The sequence below is a fragment of the Microtus pennsylvanicus genome, chromosome 9, assembly GCF_037038515.1.
Source record: "Microtus pennsylvanicus isolate mMicPen1 chromosome 9, mMicPen1.hap1, whole genome shotgun sequence".
NCBI lineage: Eukaryota > Metazoa > Chordata > Mammalia > Rodentia > Cricetidae > Microtus > Microtus pennsylvanicus.
In genome coordinates this window covers 24125875-24142802 of record NC_134587.1, presented here as the reverse complement: position 1 = coordinate 24142802, position 16928 = coordinate 24125875, and the positions used below count along the sequence as shown (strand labels likewise).

The 16928-nt window shown below is 35.1% G+C and overlaps 1 long non-coding RNA gene across 1 annotated transcript in view; it reads left to right on the top strand.

Annotated features, from left to right (window-relative positions):
* Window positions 1-16928, top strand: part of LOC142857067 (uncharacterized) — a 152649-nt gene that overhangs the window by 71090 nt on the left and 64631 nt on the right. Inside the window, exon 2 of the long non-coding RNA XR_012911759.1 lies at window positions 14882-14981. This is a non-coding gene — a long non-coding RNA (uncharacterized LOC142857067). The remainder of the gene's footprint in view (window positions 1-14881; window positions 14982-16928) is intronic.

Here is a 16928-nt window from a genome sequence, read left to right as displayed (position 1 = left end):
ACGTACACATAATTTTTTCTAGGTCCACTAGATGGAACCAAAGTCTAAAAAATATGCCCATGCAAGGCCCCACACATGCAGTCCAACAATTTTTCAACTAAACTTGCATTAGCACAATAAAACAATGAAACATAAGAAATTCGAGTTTGATTTTTAAGGCTATGACTGGATTTATTGGGGTTCCACTAGTGATCCATTCGCATACATTTTCTGAAAACGCCTGAGCATTTAAATTCATGTAACACACCTAATTAAAGTTTTCTATTTTTTTTCAAGGTGAAATTCATGATAATTTCAAATGCACATACATACTCTATTTTTAAGTCTCTGGTGAGATACAGCATTTGAAAATTATATGACAAAATCTATCTTACTAAACATTTTTAAAGTAATTTTTTTAGGAAAAATGAAGAGGGAAGAAGCATAGTCAATGAAAGAGATGATGAAACATGCTGTTATATCAGTGTGGCTCTTAAGATAAAGTTTAGGTTCTCCTTATTTAGCTTCTCTAGGATCACTAATTATAGGCTCAATGTCCTTTGTTTATGGCTAGAAACCAAATATGAGTGAGTACATCCCATGTTCCTCCTTTTGGGTCTGGCTTACCTCACTCAGGATAGTGTTTTCTATTTCCATCCATTTGCATGCAAAATTCAAGAAGTCCTTGTTTTTTTACTGCTGAGTAGCACTCTAATATGTATATATTCCATACTTCATCCATTCTTCCATTGAAGGGTATCTAGGTTGTTTCCAGGTTCTGGCTATTACAAACAATGCTGCTACTGAGAACTCAAGATCAATGGCAATGAGTTTTTCATCCTACTGCACGTACTGGCTTTGTGGGAGCCTAGGCAGTTTGGATGCTCACCTTACTAGACCTGGATGGAGGTGGGTGGTCCTTGGACTTCCCACAGGGGAGGGAACCCTGATTGCTCTTTGGGCTGATGAGGGAGGGGGACTTGATTGGAGGAGGGGGAGGGAAATGGGAGGCGGTGGCGAGAAAGAGACAGAAATCTTAAATAAATAAATAAATAAATAAATAAATAAGAAGTCACACATTTTTAAAAAAAGATAAAGTTTAGGATTAAAAATGTTTATTGGAATAGTCTTAAATATACTCATACCTGTTTTCATGTTTCAAGAGTTTCTTGTGTCATATCATTTAATCATTTGTGTCATGGTTAGTTGAAAAATTACTCTTCATTTTTCATTCAAGTTTTGGCTACTAGATAACTGATTAAGGAGACAGAATACAAAGAAATTATTAGAAATTGAGTATACAAATGTCATTAAATTGAAATGTCCTCTTCAACCACTTTTATACCTCTTATTTTAAAGATACAAATGAAAGAAACAAACTGAGTAGGAAATGTCGAAAGATTTGACTAATATCAATTATGCCACTAATCAAAGATTTACTATAGAAATTCTTCTGCATATTACATCATATTTTATTTAATTTATTAAACATAAATCTAGAAAGACTCTGAAAGTCCTTGGCCAATGATTGAATCTTGAGTTGATATCAGCAAAAGGTTTTTGTTTTGTTTTGTTTTTTTAATCAAATGTAGTTCACCTATGCAATTAATTTTGTTAGCTATTTCAACAGATCCTCTTTTGAGGGGGATATTGATGTGGGAGTGTCATATATCAATCTGTTGATTTCATTGGTTAAGCAATAAAGAAACTGCTTTGGCCTCATAGGTTGAAAGATAGGTGGGAGGAGTAAACAGAACAGAGGGCTGGGAGAAAGAAGCTGAGTCAGAGAGTCGCCATGATTTTCCCACTCCAGGCAGATGCAGGTTAAGATCATTCCTGGTAAGCCAGCTCGTGGGCTACAGCAGATTATTAGAAATGGGCTAGTCCAGGTGCGAGAGCTATCCTAGAAGAGGCTAGATAGAAATGGGCCAAGCGGTGTTTAAAAGAATACAGTTTCGGTGTAATTATTTCGGGGCATAAGCTAAAGCTAGCCATGTGGGCGGCTGGGTGACGGGGATGCAGCCCCGCTGCTCCTACTACTACAGGATATATATTAGTAATTTTTTTAAAAGTGTTTCAACAACAACCAAAAAATCTTTGCCATTCTTAAAGCCAAGTACTTTAGAGCAGTGAGGGCCCAGGTAAAAGAAAAGTCTCGAAGCCAAGAGAATAGAATCTGTGGCCTGGCTACAGACCTAAAGTTCCTATGGGGCCAGTCAATCTCCAGGTCAAGGCACCACCCAAGGGAAGCAGGCTCACCTTAAAACACGCTAGAGAAAGAGTCGGTGTAATAATTCTTTGCAGCAGAGGCCTAACTCAGTTTTATTGAGCCAGTCATTAATAAGCGGGCAGTTCCTCCCTATTACTTTTTCCCACTCCCAGGTAGGAAGAAAAAGAAAGGCAACACCCTGCATGGTTTGGAGAAAAGAATTTAAAAATAAGATGGATTTTAAAGAACCATTAAATATGCCTTTTCTTTTAAATAATGTAAAAACTTTATGACAACAAAGTCAGATCTTTATATCTTTCACATCTTGTAAGACTTTTATGCAAATGTATTTGTCTTCCCTTCTGGCTTACCACCCCACCCACACCCCAGCATTCATTCCAGAAATTTGCCAGCCTGGAGAAGTGATCCCTTTCCCATACTCTTCATTTCCTATGCATCAGTTATTCTTTATCTAGACAACAGAAATAACTGTATGATTAGACCCAAGGTAGTAGAGAAAGAGACAAGGTTACTACCTGAGTTCAAATAAATACCAAGTGCACTTCCTGTCTTTGTGTACTGGCTTTTCTACGAGCAACTCAGCCAAAAATAAAGTTGACCTTGCCCATACACTTACAAATAAACAAAACAAACAAGCAACAAAGCCACCGAGTATTTTAGTTGCATGATTCATTTCTCTATTAATGCTCCTAAGTGGTTTAGAAGTAAGGCTACACTCTGTAGAGAAGTCCTCTGAGTTCCGTCGTTAGTACGTCTGGAGCATACAGGTCTATCAGTCTCGACAAAACTGCAAGTGATCAATAGTATCGGCTCAGTCAAATAGGAGTTCAGATCAATGTAAAAAAATTTATAGCAAAATGCTAAACATGGTTTGTCCGAAAGTGTAGAGAGAAAAGGGTTTTTTGTTGTTGTTGTTGTTGACTTCTTCTTTTTACTTGTTTAGATCAGAATTAGGTTTGTGTAAGCAATAGAAAAAGTTGGGTGAAATAACTGCTCAATTTCGTAGGGGATTAAAGATCTGGATCAATAAGCAGCATGATAAAAGCTTGCTCTGGTTCTTCAAAATCTCCCTCTCTCATATATATATATATATATATATATATATATATATTGCATTGTGAGGAAGTGTATTATATTTTTATTTTGTGAAAATAATTTCACCTGTATTGATACAAAAAAACTTTTTTTTCCCGATGAAACATAAAAAATGTAAGACCTGGACTGGGTCATGTATGCAGAGAACCCTAGTGCTCAGGAACCCTGGACAGGAACCAAGTGATTCAATTCAGCCTCTAATTTAGAGTGAGACTCTCTCAAAAGTTAATACTTTTCTTTACTAGCTAGCATGTTATCAATATGCCTTATGTTACCTTGGTTAATTTTTCTTCTAAAGAAATTAAAATCTTTTATGCAAGTGTATTATACAAAATTTTTAAGGCTCTAAATATGTTATGTCTTTATTAACACAAATACAGTAAATTTATAAAATAAGATAGCTTACTAATAACATTGTCAAGAATATAAAATCAAACCACTATGTTATACAACAGAGAAGAAAAAGAGAAAGGAATACTGACAGCAAGCAGAAAGAATGAAAAATAAAACAAGAACAGGCTGGGATCTAAAATGCAAGATTTTCATATACAAATAACTTAATGCAATGTTCCTCAGCAATAAAAATCAGATTATGAATATTTTCAAAGAAAATATACTACAAAACTGTGATAGACTTCCCATCAAACTCCTTTTGAGCTACATAGCCTATCTTCTTTTTAAATAGTTGGCCTTTGTCTATTAATTGTGATCCAGGACAATAATTTTCCAATATCTCCTCTCTCCACACTAAGGCTAAGTAGAGCTCATACCCACCATATTTACTATTGATTTATTTTGTTTGCTGTCTTCTGAAACTGTTGCATAGGACTTCATGTAGTCTTCTCTCTATCACATGTGATTTTAACCAGGTGTCATTCTCTCTTTTACTATAATGGATTGGATCAGAATGTATAACAGATGACAATTATGAAAGAGACCACAAGGATATACATATTAAAGGTAACTTCCTTTCATAATATTTGAATAAAAAACGTTGTTTATTTTTGTGTCCTGCAGTTATTTTGGTGAGAAACTGAGTAATAAATTGTGAAAGTTCCAGAAATAATGTCGCATATACACAATGACCTTTAGTTTATTGAGAAAATAGAATTTGATTCCTCAATTTATTCATCAGAAAGGAAGAGAAGTCTTAGTATCAGTTTATTAGTATTGATATATGAATATTTTAATTTTTGACATATAAACTAAAAATATGTGGGTTTCCATGGCAGCAGGCAGCACCTTATTCTAGTTTCTAAAGCTTCTGCACTAAACAGCTGACAACATTTGGAATATTCCCTGAAACTGAGGTACCGAAATGGACCAATTTCTTATCTTCAAGAAAGCAATAAAAAAAATCATTGGTCATTGAAAAGAAGAAGGTAGCACATGCTATATATCTTTATTCCATACATTTTTTGTCTTTGTTGTGCGTCAACATTAAACTAGCTAGAAAGTGTCTGAAATAAATTTGATAATGGAGGAGAATCTTGAATGCTACCTTGCTTTGTATCTTCCCTCCTGCTGTCTGATAATATTAGACACACTAAACTTCTAGATAACCGATCAAAAATGTATTTTAAAATGTAGTGAAAGGGGATTAAAAGATATGCTATGTCAACCCAAGGAGTATTCAGTTGAGCAGGTTTAGCTATTTCCTTGTTTCTTTGTCTTTTTTTTAAATCCAAGTTCAATTAACGAACACTTAAGATGCCCAGTAGCTTTTTGTTGAGAAGATTGTTAGAATCAACGTTATCTTTGGTCACTCACTTTATGAAAGAAACCAAAACCAAAGAAGTTGTCTCTTCAGTGCGGCAAAGAGAGTTCTGAAATCATTTACCTTTCATTTTAGTTTTTATTCTTATATATTTTTCCTAATTTCAGGCAAGATTTGCAATTGTGGTGCACACAACTGTGGATTTGTATTTCTTCCTACAAACGGGAAAGGTACTTTAAGGCGTTTGCAGTACGGCAAGACAAATACTGTGTGCTACAGAGAAACAAGAATTAGGACCATGAAAAAATCAGACATCCATTCTGCAGAAGAGCTGGCTTTACCCCAGGCACAAAAACCTGAGAAGGGGAAGACAGAGAAGTATGTAGTAATAGTTTGGCTAGCTATTATTTTATGAAGACTGCTTTTGAGACGGCAAAGACTAAGTAAAAAGTATACCTCTCGTGTGGGTTTTTATAAAGATCCAGTGAATGAGCAATAGTAGATATTCTTTTAACTTGGAACCTAGAAAGATGGAAACTCAAACATTTTCTACTGGGCATGGATTTCTCACAAAAACAAATGACCAAAGCTTCATTTCGTTCTTCTTGTCATCTTGTGGGGATAATTTATCTAAAACTAAAAATTATATTGCAAGGATACTCTATTATTATATCCCAGTATTATAACTTTAAAGCACTGTATAGCCAGAGACTTTTCTTCTAACCTTACCAAAAAGATCAGTTTGGAATTCCATCACTAGATGGCATTGTTACACTTGAATACAATTTAAATAATACAATGACCAAATGAGCTAGTTAAATTAGTAGACAATTATCCCTGCTCTCCTCTTCCCTTCATGTGATGAAGTTGGTTACTTATAGCCTGCAGGATAACTCCTATAGGATGCACCACTCAGTCGGGGCTGTTTTTCACAAGCTCTCTCTTCCCAGCTTTCACCTCAATCTGTCATACAGATTTGACACCACATCGTTCCAACACTACTCAGAAATGACATGTATATAATGTGGAATATTGTGCACATTTACAGCCGGGCTTTTTCTCTTAAACATTGCCTGCTGTGTCTTGGCACCACTCTTCTGCCTAGCTGAGTGCTCCTCACTTTTTTTTTTTACATATAAATGGATGCTTAAACCAAACTTTTATCATTATTATTATTATAAAGCCAAACCAACGGGACAGCATAACTGATTTCTGTCATTTTTCTGTTAGCATTTTCAGATTTCAACGGAAGCTCCTGTAAGCTAATGAAGGCCACGGGACATGCAGGGCAGTGCTAACACATGATATTTTTATGATTCGGTTCCATTAATGCCGCACATTATAAATCAAGTTAAGTGGCATTTCTATTGAAAGAGGTTCTTCTCTACATATTTATTTATTTTCGTAAGATCAACAGACCAATTCAATAAGCTTAGCAGCTCATTTTCCTCCCCAGAATCGGCCTGAGCTTTGTTTCCTTCTGTTATCATCATCTAGCACTTTTCCTGCTCCAAACGGAAACTCGCTGGGGAAGCAAAATAATTCCATTATGAGTATTATCAAAAAAGCAATAGCGTACTATTTTTAAACAAAGACAAGTCCAAACTGCATTGTACACTGTAGCCTGCCCACCCTTAGGTGATACCTCCCAAGCCCTGTATGTGATCACCTTGCAACATATTTACATATTTCAAAAGTACAATACGTTGTGGGTGGTTTCTATTTACAAGAAGGACTGCTGGAAATACCCACATCATGGGATCAATTTTTTTTTTCTGTATTAACGTAATAGGGCCCAGTTGTTTGGGCAGATTGCAATACAGCTGTGGTGTATGCCTCCTAACAAAGATTGTTACTTTGTTCTTTTCAAACCTATCCCCTCCTCTCAGGACGTCCCTGTGAAACTGGAAGTTAACACTTAATGTTCAATAAAGACCTTCGGGACAGATAGACAATAAATTCATTTGATTCATGACAAAAAAATTAATGAAGTACATGTAAACATGAAAGTCATTTTTAAATCTAACAAACTAAGATTGTCCTTGAAATTTTAATTTACCTGTGAGTATGCAGTATATATGCATGTATGTATGTATGTTTGCATGTGTGTATGTCTATATGCATGTGTGTGGGTTTGCAGTGATGTATAAGGTAAATCCAACTGGCAAACTTCTGCTACAATAGACAAGAAGAATGTGGGCAGAAAGGATGACTGGGATGCAGCTAGAGCCCTTGCTTACCAGAAAGAAAAGTAGATTTGCCTAGATTCATAGAAGCCTTTCTCAATACTTAGCACTAAAATTCATACTAATATGATTACCTAGTTTAAGAGATCTTTGGTAACCTTCTGGACAAAATACCTAAGAACAAGATGTTGAAGCTCAAATTCGAATATGACTTTCTACCTTGTAAAATCACATTATTAATTTATTCAGAAATCTGATCCTATATCATACAGGCTTACTCAGATGCTAAAAGCAAAACATTCTTGTTCTGGCCAACATTTTCCATTTAGTCTACATCCACCTCAGATTCCTTTTGATGAATCTGAGAATTACAAAATGCTTCTGTTACAGAATATATATGAATATTTAAGACAACCCATTAGATTAATGAAGCTGTGGATGAAAGAAAGATCCTCTTTAATATTTGTTTATAAGATTTCATAACTTATAACGTGGCCTATAGATTTTAATGCTGAAAATGAAACTTAGCTTTAATTCTACCAGTTACAGACAGGCTCCTTAAATTAAATTTTATGTGAAAAAAAATATGAAAGTTTTACACATATTACACCAAACTGAAAATGCTTAGATGTTACTGTTTTATAATAAATATACCTTTTATTTATATCATAGACTTTGGGAATATGACAGGGTCCACTAAAAGAGTGGTTTTCTGTGGGATATTTCCATTGTTCTCCTTGATCAACCTAAAATTGTTATGGGCATTGCTCAAGTTCGTGGAATGTGTGTGTTATGCCATGCATTTTGCATAAAGGTATTTTGTGTTCTCTCCATTATGTCTTCTCTTTGCCCTCACCCCCACCCTCTTTGTCTCCTCGCACACACACAGAATACGATGACGACACACTCAAATGCGGTAGCATTAGGTGTTTATTTGTACGGCACCCTTTCTAATTTCACATCTAACGTGCAGAGGACGTAAAGGCTCCATCAAGCCCTGTGAATAGCACTGTTTCTCCTCGTATAATAAGGAAAACAAAATGCCTCCACATGACTCAGAACTTTGTCAGAAGCAGCTTACGTGTAAGGCAATTTTAATCTATTTAAAATTGCAAGTGCAATTGTCAGTATTTCTGTCAAGCTGTGTAATTTTTTTCATCACACCGACACACATATGATTTTTGGTATATTTTAAAGGAGAAATGGAAGCAAAGCCACGTGAATCATTCCTTAAACTCCAAATGAGAACTCTGCATTAGCTCCTTAAAATCTTAAAGAAAAACTCTCGATAGCAAATACTGTGAATAACGGTCACCTTGTTTGTACTCTATATGTGTAGAGCTCAGGTTTTAGATTTTCCAAAGTCAAATGTATTCAGTAGGACAAATTTGGAAAATTTAGGTGACTTTAGAAATTTAGCTTCTGAATGACTGCAATAAATATATATGTATATATGCACATATATATGACCTTATAAGATACAGGGATCCATAGAAACAATATCCATGTATGTATTTTTTGATTTTATTCTCCAAAAATTGTAGATTAAGATATAAATATTCTTTAATTATGAAAGTTATAACTTCATTTCACTAAGCAACATACAATGCATTAATAGTGTTATTGATCTTATAAAATCAAATCATTGTAGGTTTATTAAAGATTGAGGGCTTTACTGCTGAGGAGGAAGGAGTTCTTTTATTTATTCAAAGTTATGTATTTATTGTAAGTATCAGAGGGTAGATAACAATGAAAGGGTACTGAGAACAAAATTGAGTACCCCAGTTCCTTTTTATTCCAGTTATTGATATTAGCTATGCCAGCTTTCATTCGTTAGCTTTTGCTATCATAAAATTCCACTTTCCTCACCTGTAAAAATGAAAACACCAGAACTTGCCTTGACTCTGCTGAAGTATAAGGGAATAATAAAGTTTTTCATAACAATAAATATGATAAATTCAAGGTGCTATTATCCTGCATGTTTTTCTGGTGAGTAAACATCTCTTGTGAATATAGAAAGTTAGGTTTTGTATGCTTGTAAAATTTGGCAGTATTTAACCATCAGGTACACAATCTGGCGGTTTACAAAGAGTGCCTTCTCTTTCACACCGAAAATAATTTGACATTTTGGTAAAAAACAGGAAGCATTTAGAAACTGAAGTTCAACTGCACAACAATTAAGGAGATTTTACTTTTGATACCTCATCGAGGTCCTTTCAGAAACATTTGTTAAAACCATTTTTCATGAGAAAGGAAACTTTCATTGTATTTTTAAAAGATATGCACATAGATTAAACATTTTTAAATTTACTTATCATGTCCCTATTGAGATATAATAAGCAAGGGCACACAAGAGTATCCATCTCAGTGAGACCGAGAAAGCTTCAGTTGACTAATGAGGAATCAGACTTGTAGTCTTCATTTGATTTCATTTTAAATATCAGATATGAAGCTAATCCAAGGACCATCACAGAACTGAAAAATGTGTATGTCAACAGCATCTTTGAAAATGAAACTTGGCTAGACACAAGGCATATTTTAGCTCTCAATTCAATTTGATGCAGATAACGAGACTGCCTCACGGGCTTCATTTCAAATTTGTCTTTATTCTTAAAAATTCTCTTGACAGTGTCAATGATTCTGATTAGATAATTTGATCACTTCTCTCAAACCAGATAGAAATTAAAGTGGAGTTTATTACAGAATTGCTTACTGTTTACTATGTAGACCCATCTTCCTGTTCAGAAATGGCAGTTCTCCAAAGCTGCATGTATACAGATGAAAATTCACATGTTATTCTAACTCCTGTTGTATTTGTGCAATTTGCTAATTAGCTATGGTAACTATCCACTCTGGAATATCATTGTAATGCCATTAAAAGCCCCAAATTCCTACTTTTCTCAGGCCATTTCTCCTTATGAATTACATAAAAGCTTGTTTATATGATAACTACTGGGTATATCAAGTAGAAAATAAAACCTTTAAAGTACAGTATATGCTTTAACAAGAAATATTTTTCTGTGCATGAGAGAAAGATAATCTGATGAAAGAAAGTTTTAATTAAGATGGGTAATATCTGGGATAGATCAAATATATAAATCAATTTCTTTTGCAAATCATGAACATTATATGATGAAAATACAAGGTCATTTAATAATGATGAACCTCAAGAAGTAACCTTATAGATAAATCAACTCTTTTCTGAATTTTATTCCTACTTGTCAAAAATCTATTTCCTTATCTCACTTTTAAAATTCCTTGGAAAAGGATCCATCATTTAAGCGTACAAGTTATGTGTAAATTATTCCTTGATAAAGTATTCACGTCTATGATATAGTTTCTTTAATTGAGAGTCAGACAGACAGAGAAAGAGAGGGAGAGAGGGAGGGGAAAGGGAGAGAAAAGGAAATCTGACAGGTACTAAGTGTTGTCTCTCCAGTTACCAAAATTACCTTCTGTGTATAATCCACATTAAGCCCTTGTTTGACGGGGCATTTTGTGAATACTGAGCATCCACTGTGGCAGCCATTTCCATAAGTACATTGCATAAACTCTTTCTCTTAATGCTTCCCTACGTCCAATGAGACCCCGCTGTTCTGGAAATCCATTGGAAAGATGTTGAAAATCAAATCTTAGGAAAGTGAAATGACTTGCTCAACTCCCAGAGATGTGCTAGAATTTAAATCTAATATATTTGATTTTAGCCATCCTGATACAAAAACTATTGTTTTAATAACGGAAACTTCTCATTAAAAGAAACAATTACCATTGGGGATCATACTCATGTAAACATTTGCTGATGACCACAATTTGTTATTGCTTTTAAAGTTGAATGACGTTGCACACTGTGAGAAGCCTCATGCTTTATTGTCATTTGTTAACTTATTCATTTATTTATTTATTCCTTGGTTTACAATGTTAAACTAAGTTTCCTGTGCTAATTTCAGGCCTCTGGAGTTAAGACACATTTTCCATGCCGAACTAAAGTAAAAAACACTTAATTCGTTTTCAAAAAGAGATGAAAGAGAATAAATGTAATGGGTGCCTACTGTCTCCTGCAGGTTCCCATGGCAGCATAGCAGGCTCAAGAGCCATCAGACAGTGAGAGGATAAAAAGAGAGAGACAGCGAATGGGAGGCGCTAGTTTTCTTACATTGACTCACATCAGAGAGTAAGCAGGAGTTGAGGCAATGTGATATCTGGGTTCCGAAGCAGAGGAACAGGTCAGAAAGGGTGGGCAGACCTTCACAATGCTTTCTGGAACTCTCACTCTCGTCTCCTTGGCGCTGCTTTGAAGATCAGGCACACACCTATCCTCTGTCACAAGCCTGCTGCCTTTGTTTTCAATTTCTTCTTCCATGGTTTTCCTGACTTTCTTCCTTCCTTTATGTCTATGCAAACATTTATGAAATCAAATACACAAACATATGCGCATTTTCTCGAATCTTGTTGTACCTTCTCCTCCCCTCCTGTTACACAGCTGAGAAAACCCTTACTGAAGTATTAACATGCCATTGTTAATAAGAGATAAAGTCCTTCAGATTTCTCAGAGACCATAAGTTTATGCTGAGTATGGAATCAAGTTGAAAATAAAAAGGGACACTACTGTTGCAAACTGTTTGAACAGATAATTAAATATATTTGTGTACATCAATACTTCTTTCTGATGTGTTTAGTTTTTACTTAGTGATCACATATATGCATAAACAACTGACTGGAAACAAATGCGATAAATGACTTGATTTTTGAGTGCTGATCAAAATCATATACTCTTTAAACCCAGATCTCCAATAGCTTGCTACAAAAAGGCCAGTGTTCTTGGTGGTACAATATTCTGTATTTAGCCTCCAAAATGTGCTCAGAGACCCATCTTCAGGGCAAGGCCTTGCACAGTTACATACCTGGTCCAGCTTTGATTTGCCTTGCCTTTGTTCAAGAAATAAAGGTCTAAATAACAAAATCAACACACTATCGTTTATTGGATACTTACTATTTGTATGCCCGTTGCCCACTCCTCTTTCTGTTATAAGGTTTTTATATATTCTGTTCTTTTATTTTATAACTAAACAGTAGCATATTAGTAGGGACTTAACCATCACTCTTGAGAAACTTCTGAACTTCATTATTTACCTAACCAGACTAGTTTTAATAACTCAAAGAATCACTGTCTAAAGATAAAGAATTTATTTGCCTCTTATCTAAATAATCAGGTGTATAACTTGGGTATTCTCACATTTGTGGTAGAGAGCTGGTATGATAATTGATTATTTACCTAAATTAGTGCAGGACAGAAATTTTTATAAACATAGATGAGTATGAGAATTCTAGATCAAACTGGCTTGAATTGTCTCTTACCATTTTTCAAAATATTCTAAAATAACATCAAATGCCAAGTTAGATTCATTAGGAATCAAGATGCCTGAATTCTGAGGATACATTCCTACAGAATCGTTTTGGAAGAACATCTAACCCTTTTTGTGTGGTAATAATCGCTTTAAGTATTAACTACTTAATTCACTGGACAGACTATTTGAATTAACATCTTGTATTCTGTGAGAAAAAGAACAAGAGAGATTTCAGTGCATTTTTAAGCATGGATTAACTATGGTGCCAGTATTGCTTCTAAAACACCTTATCATAATCAGGGTACTTTCTTCACTGATTCATAATCATGAAAATGTATTAAAATCAAACTGTTTTCCAACCTAGAATTCAAGACTCATTCCTAGATCCCCTAACCCACATTTTTAGTTACACAGTCTAGAAAAAAAAATAGAGGATTTCAGGTGTTTTTATTGCTTCCCTACTCATATTTCAGTTATAAAATCAATGTTCTTTGGGCACTATGCCACAGCAATCCAAGGTAAAGAAGTTAGGTCCCAGCTCCCTGAACAAAACACTATTGAATTATGAGAACATGAGAATAGCTATTACTTTCGATGCCCATCATAATTCATATTCATTTTCATCGTATTGATGGAAAGAGGTAACTGATGGCCTCATCACCATGAGTAAACGTTGAGTGATCCACCCTCTGGGACAAGAGTGCTGGTCATGTAAAGCAATGACTAATTAATAGTTCTTGCAGCACCCTCTGGAACATGGTAGGATGTTTATCCTTTTAGCAGATAATGTTTGTTTGCTGAGTCATGCACTAATAATAGGTATGTTTAATATTGTAATTAGTTTTGCTTCCTCCTCCCTCCCAGGATTTATCAGTAGCAACTTTGCAGACAGCCAAAGATAGCAGCAAGTTCTTAATGCTTTGAATCTATTAACAAATTATAGTAAAATACATTTTACTTAAAAGATACTGGGAAGTCTAATTATAATCACATTTTACATCTACTTCAACAAAGAGAGTGGTTTAAACATGCAATTTAACATCTTGTCCTGTAAACTGAATGCAAAAATGAAATAGCACAAGATTTATACAGATTTATTTATGAAAACCCAGGTATATTTGTCTTTGATTTAAATTACAGTTTGACCAATTCAGAGACGATATAACTTTGTAGCTCTAAGTATCACTGAGCACAGAACTATATACATTTACTAAGCGGGGATGCACAGTCTCAAAACAGAGACAAACATGATGGTTTTAGAGGCTATTGCCATTTAGGAGACAGAAAGGAACAACAGCAACAACCACAAAACTCCAGAGTGTTATGGAAAACAGAGAAAAGAAACAGCAGAGGGATGTATAAATATACAAATCTCTAGTCATATAGGTGACTGTGGCTGAGGCACTTGGTTTAGTATCCTTAGATAGAGCTGTTAAACAAATGCAATTTACCCTCCACGTTCTCCTTCCGTGTCCGTTGGTTGGGTTTCTTTAATCATCTGAATTCTCAGAGTCCTTCTGAAACCATTATCAGGATGTGAGAGGTTAATCCCACCTTCTGACCCTATAGAGCTGTGGGCCAGACCTTTGGAATTCTAAAAGGCAGTGACGCCTCCTTCCTTCTGATTTCGTTTCACAGACTCTTGGGACATCAATTTTTAAAGGCCCAGTCAACAGATTACAGGAATCACTCAAGTTAAATTTTTATTAGAAAAAAATTACTTCACAAATATCCTTCCTTGTCAAAATAGAAACTTAAATACGTCTGTATAACCAAGGAGGAATCATAGAAAGGATAGAATAAAGAATTCAAGATAAGTTTTAAAATGGGGTATGCAGTCTTATGATTAAATAACACTTCTCATGGTTCAGCCAAATAATTAGTATTAATTGCTGTTTCCAAAGGCACCATAGATATTTGAGGTAATTAGCTAGTACTTGCATAAGAACAGAGTTTGGGGGACAACTACTGACAACTCCAAACATCCCTAACCACGAGAAAACCTTCCCATTGGCTCTAGTTTGGAAATTAGATATTGCAACTTTGTTGAAGCTGTAGTTCTGAAGAGGTTATTAAGTTCACAGCCAAATATACATACAATATTTATTTTAAATATTGAGTTCGTGAAATGGGTACAATAGATTTTCTTCTAGGGTCTGTGATCTCTCAAACTGTGAGTAACTGGCTACGTTTAGATTGCCAGGCATCAATTTCCTCCTTTAAAGGAAGCTCTCAAGTATAACCAGGCTTTGGTTACCCCCAAAATAATCAAGCTACTCTTGAATCCATGGGAATATCTTATTATGATGGTCAATTTTCTGGTTCTCAGGCTTTCCAAATGGACAGGAATGTGGACTGATTTCTTCTTAAGCAGCTTGCACAGAAATTCCAACACTATGAAAACTAGCACGCAGAAAAGAGGCTTCCTGGTAAGTTCCAGCTCAACTAATTCCCCCAAAGTCTTATGTGTCAAGTGTGTGGTGTCTTGAGCAATAGCATCTTATGTTCATGTTCTGGGAATTAACTGAGTGCATTTGCGATAGTTGTATAGTTTTGAGAGTTTCTTTGACTTCTTTGACCAGTTGTAAGAAATATTTCCCATTCCTGGCACTTGTATTTTTATACTTACTTGATAACTAAAGATTCGTGATAATTGAGAATTTTTATTCATGTGTTTTGCTTTTCTTTGTTATAATAAAGGAATGAGAGTGTTTGTTGGCAAATTGCAAAGTAATTGGCTGGAGTCAGGATTTTGATTTGGACTCTGGACTAAAATAGCAAAGAGGAACATAGGTGTTACTCATCCTCTGTATCTGCTGGGACACTAAAACCTGTTTATCTGATGTCGCCTCAGAGGAACCCAGAAGCCATCTGAATCCTGAACTTAGTTTTAAAAATTAACCTAAGCCTTACTTACATGTTAGATTGTTTTTGACAATATACTTATCATCGCTAAAATCACAGCAGGAAAGAAATGTAATCTTCCTAAAATATTATGAAAGTTCACATTTACTTGATGCTGTAACAACACACTGAGCTAGAGAATTTCAAAAGGCTCCTTCCAGCCAGCTGAGCTGAACTGACAGCAGTGAGCAGCAATTAAGCTACTAAAATAGTCTGATCAGTCTAATAAAAATAATTAAACATCAGACACACAAAATATTGCTAAGGCATGAAGCATTACTGTGCAGTCACAGCAGAGTTAAAACAAATTCATCCTTCTAAGAATTCCTGCTATATTTGATCCCTTGACCAACCCCTCCAGCCACCTGCTACGTCCTTGTCCTATATACCCATCAACAAATAAGAAAGACATTACTGAACAGAAAGCACATAGATTGGAGTCATCCTTCCTAATCTATTTCACATGCTCCATCCACTCTATTGGTAAATCCTACTTCTGAAGTCTACTTAGCTCTCAGTCGCTCAGTACTTCCTATTATTCCTATTGTAGATTATGGAATACAGTCACTCCTTAACACAGCAACTAGAACAGCATCACTAATACATGTGCCAGATAAAGTCAGAGATTTAGCTCAGCATCCCCACAGCTTCTCATTTCCCTGGTGCACGAGCTAGCTTGTTGGAACCCATTCCCTATGGTGGGATGTCATGCTCAGCCTTAATGCAGGGGGGAGGGGCTTGGTCCTGCCCCAACTTAATGTGCCACACTTTGTTGACCCCCCCTTACTCATGAGGTGTGAACTGGGGAAGAGGGGTATGAAAGAAAACTGTAATTAAAATTAAAATAAATAGATAAATAAAAATTATTTAAATTAATAATAGTAAAAAAGTAATAATACAACAGACTTCTCATATCTGAACAAAACTATAGAATCTTCTTTCCCATGGATTTTTGCTATACATAGTCCACTCCCTCCTCACTTAGCAGGTATATACAAGTAGTAGAGGGTTTAATTTTTATTCCTTATGCCTAAATCTTCTTTCAAATAGGGTATGAACTGATTTATTTCCTTTATATCTCAGCACCAATGTTATTGATCTGAGAACTTTTTGATAATCATAACAGGTTATTTTACCACACAACAACCAACATTGTCTGACCTATCTAATTGTCTACTTTTCTGTCTCTTACCAGTGGAAGTTTACTTTACTCATAGCAAAAATTGAAAACCTGTAAGGTACAAGAAGCATAAAAATTCAATAGCTTGTACTGAAAGAATAAAGGATCTCATGAATGAATGGATAGACAAGTAAGTAAGGAAAGAAAGAGTACAATTGATTGTGCATGTAATCCGGGACTACAATGCAAATTTTTTGGAATGTCATATAATATCTAATTTCACTGTCATAATAATCCAGAAAGAAGACATATTAAATGGACTTTATGAATTATAATAATAAAATAATTTGTC